This window comes from Alligator sinensis, unplaced genomic scaffold, assembly GCF_000455745.1.
Source record: "Alligator sinensis unplaced genomic scaffold, ASM45574v1 scaffold154_2, whole genome shotgun sequence".
NCBI classification, from domain to species: domain Eukaryota; kingdom Metazoa; phylum Chordata; order Crocodylia; family Alligatoridae; genus Alligator; species Alligator sinensis.
In genome coordinates this window covers 975,945-980,985 of record NW_005842528.1, presented here as the reverse complement: position 1 = coordinate 980,985, position 5,041 = coordinate 975,945, and the positions used below count along the sequence as shown (strand labels likewise).

Below are 5,041 nucleotides of genomic sequence, written 5' to 3'. Positions count from 1 at the left end.
GCAAATGAACTAGATAAGAAAAGACCTTTGATTTTCAGCATCTGCAGGATGGTTGAGAGGGGAGATTTTTTTCCAACACAAATTCTACACATAACACTTTCCAATAAAAGTAGCATTTTTCACTGCCTCATAATCAAGGATCCTGGTTCTCGCTGGTTTAAAAAAAATCCCCAATTTTCTGATGAAAAAAAGGAACCCAAATTCCACATTTTTCCAGGATTAAAATGAAACACCGCTATCTATACATCTATATATTAGTGGTGTTTTATTTCAATCATGGAAAAATGTGGATTTGGGGTTATGTTTTTGGATCCAAAATTTGGGATTTTTTTTTTTTTTTAATCAGAGAAAACCAGGATCTCTGCTTATAATAGACAAACTTGAAAATAGATATAGGTAGATCCAAAGGGAAGACTGAAATATAATACTTTTAAAAGGCACCAAGTATATAAATAATTGCATTTGGAGATATGGGGAATCCCAACCAGGTGAGTCCCTTGCATAGGAATTACATGATGAGAGCTCCATCCCAGAACTCCCACTATGAATGATACTTTGGGATGGTGAGCCTTTTCCCCAGTGAGAGATATTGAGCAATAGGTTTTCCTGCACTAAAGGGGCTAGAACAAGGGCAGGGAAAATACAGTCCGTGAGCCGAATCCAGCCCGCCAGGCAATTTTATTCGGTCCACAGGTGCCTACCAACTAAGTGTACCCCACTCAGCCCTTCTGCCCACAAGGGTGGGAGCAAGGTGCCCACATTTACACCTCCTGTCAAACATACCCTATTGCGCAGTTGGGCAGCAGCGCAGAGCGTGGGACTGGGGCTGGTGGCAGTGCAGAGTCTGTGCCCAGGAGGGCGGCGGAGGCATGGAGCTCAGGTGGGCGGGGTGTGGATTTGAGGGAGTGTGGGGACCCCCCAGACACACCATCCCTCCATGGCACACAGCCCCTGCTGGTGGAAGCAGCAGGCAGGGGTGTTTGTGCCCAGTGCAAGTGCTGCCACCAGCAGCATGCGGCTCCGACCAGCACTGCACATGGGGGCAAGCAGTGCAGCCACGCTGGCCCCCCTCTATTGCACACAATATACAAGAGTAAGACTTTATGTTTGAGTTATTATACAATCATCTCTATATACACTATGCAAACACAAATCATGCCAAAAATATTTTTTGTAATAAAATTAGAATATGTTATAGTAAGGTGTTTAAATTTTAGTATCTGACTTGGTTTTCTTCTGGTTCCAAGATGACAACCCTCCCCTCCCAAAAGGAGTGTTTCTGGGAGATGTTAGGGGCAGGACTTCCAGTCCCAAGATGGCAACCAGGGGCAGAGCACCTGTCAAGGGGCAGGGCTACCCTTGCACCCCTGGACAGCTCACCAAAATTCATTAAGCGGCCAGCCCTCCAGCTGAAATAATTCCCACCGCTGCGCTAGAACGTAGTAGGACCACCTAACACACTGCCGTAGGTACCTGCTAGAGCAAATTCTCTGCCCTGCAAAGAGAGCACAGGGGAATAGCTTCACCTTGAAGGAAGGAGCTAGGTTGTACCAATACATTTATGCCACACGTTATGGCCACAAACAGACATTTATTTCCAGCAATAGAAATTTTCTACCACTAACAATGTTTCTGAGGGAGGGAACAGTACAGGTATTTAGCCTGAAACTGCCCTCTCTCCTCTGCTCTTCGTGCCTTCCCAAGACTGGGTGATCCTGGCCTACGAAAAGTATGGGAAGCAGCAGCAATTGCTCCAATTCCAGTCCTGGGGAGGCTGGAGCAGTGGGACAAAGCCCCAGACCCTTGTTTGAGGAGGAGACAGAGAGCAAGAAGCAGCTGCTCTTCCCTTTCTGGTCTATGGCTGGGGCAGGAGCAGCATTCCTCCTACACCTCCTCCAGACCAGAATGACCCCAATCTGGGGAAGGCTTGGGAAGCATCTTCCCACAGCTCAATTCCCTGTCCCCAGGAGGAGTTCGGCACCAGGGAAGTGTAAAAGCATTTGTTCTCCCAGGAGAAACTCTCTTATGAGTGACCTCTGCTGGGAACCACTATTTTTGTTCCAAGAAAATCTCTGTGTGAATGCCTGTATGCTTACGACTTCTATAGGGTGGTGGAGTGCTCCTCCCTTCTCCCTGCACACCTTCAGGTCAGCCCAGAGGAGTGTAAGAAGCAGGGCTTTTCTCATGTGGGGTGAACTGGGAAGATTTCCATCGTGGAATAATGCACCCCTCCTGCTAATCAGCTGATGGGCAGGATTGAGAGGGGGCCTCTGCTTTTCAGAGGCTGCCAACTGCCACTTGACAACTTGCCCCCTTTCCCAGGCAGGGGAGAAGGCAGGCTATCAATTAATAGGCTCTGTACTGGACAGGTACAAGTTTTTGAAAAAAGCTAAAAAGTCTGCATGGCTGTGAAACAGGAGAAGATAGACCAAGAATAGCTAAACTAAACTAAGCTGAGAAAAGCTAGCTTGATTAGTGAAACATCAAGATCCTAAAAAAGGAGAAGGCTCATTAATACCTACTAAGCAAATAGCAAATTAGCTGGAATCAAGTAGATTCGAATAAGCCATGAAGTCAACTGACTCCCCCACCCCAGTATGCCTGAATGGAAATGCCACTGGGCAAAAAAATCAACTTCTCACCTTAAGACACGCACCCCAGTTTTGGAAGGCTAATTTTTGATGGTAAAAGTGTGTATTGTATGAAAATAAATATGGTATACAAAATTTTAATAGAACCATGAAGACTTAAATTACACAGTGGAAAGCCAGTAGAGATATTCATATATAAACAATGAGAGTGGATCCGCTCTGCCTGACCAACACCCAGAGTCTTGCTGTCTTCAGTGGAGTTTGGCATGGATGTAGGACCTGCCATCCGGAAGTTTAACAACTGAGTTTCGATCTTTATCTGTAAAGTTCTGTTATCTAAGCAATTCTTAAGAAAACAATTGAGGAAATGTGTTTCTTAATATATCATTTTAAATGTACGTGTCACTTTAAAACTTCAAGCCAGTGGTTCTCAATCTTTTTATATTCAAGGCACCCTCTTTCACTTGCCAACTCGTTCACTTGTTTTCTTGGCTACTGAAAAATAATAAAGCAATTCTTCTGTTGCAAAGAACTCAGAAAGACCACAGCAGATCCAAAATGTTTTTGACACTATAGATTCCTATTTAAAATACTGGAGTTGATCTTGTCAATCCTAACACCATTAGCCATTGGCACACCTAGCACTATTAATATTGTGAGGAATTGTGTCTCCCTTAAAAGGATCTCTCAGCACCCTCAGGTGCTATGGCACTGTGGTTGAAAATCACTGCTCTAACCCAAACAATCTCCATATGTTTTCTTCAGAAGATCTGGTAACAAAACTGCACATGGAAGGGTAAGAATACTCTTCTTTCTGTGAAAGATAACACTGAGGGACATTTTAAAGGGAAAATGGCACGGTCCTTCCTAAAGGATCAATTCTATTGTACAAATGCCGAATATCAACACATGCCTCTTGGTCTACAAGGAGCCTGTGAGTCACCTCAATGTCTGGAGCCATGAAGCGATCCTTCATCCAAGGCCTGAAAGGAGACAAGTTGAGAACATTGGCCAAACATTAACCACCACCAAAGTTAGCAGGGCTTCAAAACTGTAACCTCTGGGAAACATTTATTTGATGGTACCTTACAACAGAGTGCACAAGGTTATAGACTTTCTCCAATGGGGTAGTTGTTTTCAAGGGGCGTAGAAACTCAATGCCCTGGCAGGCTGCAAGAAGTTCAATTGCCAACACTAGGAAGCCAAACAGTGAAAGGTAGGACAGAGATTTTCAGGATGTACAATTCATTACGAGTTTACAGTTGAAGAACATTTCTAATTGGAGTGTGGTATGATTATTGATCATACTTAGGCCCTCACCTCTTCAGTGCTATGCAAATACTAATTGATCCATGTGGCATACTGGGGAAGGCAGCCAGATAAGAGGCCTATTTACAAACAGGAAAACAGAGGCAAAAGTCCAGCACTTTTAAATAGTCTCTTATTTGGATGCTCAGAGATGTTAAGTGTGATTCTTCCAGGTGCTAGGCAGTCAGTTCCTTTTGTACTTAGCTGTGATAGATGCTTACTGCTCCTAAAAATACCTCTCAAATTATCTCTGTTTCAACACCCAATAACAGAGGCAGCCTTAAGGCCAGATGAAATATGGAGATGGGCCTAAGCTGTAAAAGTCAGATCCAGGTTTAAAACGCTCAAGGGAACTTGGGGGTTCAGGTCTGGAGTTCCTTTGTGCCCACTTCACAGAGCTCTTTGGCAGCATGAAAAGAGTTTTCAAACAAATGTGTACTGGAAAAAATTGCACAGCCTCTGCCCTTGTCTCACCTGATTAACTAGAGGCATGAATCCCTCACATTCATAAGGGCCAAATTAATCTAAGGAAAACCTTATCAAAGAAACATTGTATTCTTCAGTTACACATTCACTTTCCTGAGCATGACAAACAATATTTTGTATTTTATAGAATCTGACTGCTGAAGCACCCATTGGTGTAAACCTATATAAACCAAGGTACACATGCTGTTTTTGTGCTATATTTTGTTAATGGTCTTTCCAGCAACAACTAAAATTTTTACCATTTTAATCTCTAATTAATGAAGAATGGAAAAATTTTGGCTGACTGTCATATTATTAAGTAGTTCTGTTTCAATGCAATTCACCTGAATCATATCTGTTAGAAAGAGATTTGAGTAGAACTAACTATTTAAGAACTTACCTTAAAAACATTTTTGGCATTACCAAAGTGTCTACTTGTTTAAAATAATGACATTTAGAAGGAATCATTCTTAGTTTTAATCCAGTTACGATACAAAAGATCTCTGTACAATCAGGTCTCAATTTTACCTTGTTCAACATGTTCAATAACTCTCAAGGCTTTTCTTGCAGCCCATCCTCCCATGGACACATGATCCTCTGTAGCAGCACTGGTTGAGAGAGAATCCACAGAAGAGGGGTGGCACAAGGCTTTATTCTCAGAAACTGCAAAAGTCCAA

The 5,041-nt window shown here is 43.0% G+C and overlaps 1 pseudogene; it reads right to left on the bottom strand.

The window, feature by feature from the left end:
* Window positions 1-301: 301 nt before the first annotated feature.
* The window catches only part of LOC102386040, a 19,820-nt pseudogene continuing 15,080 nt past the window's right edge, over window positions 302-5,041 (bottom strand).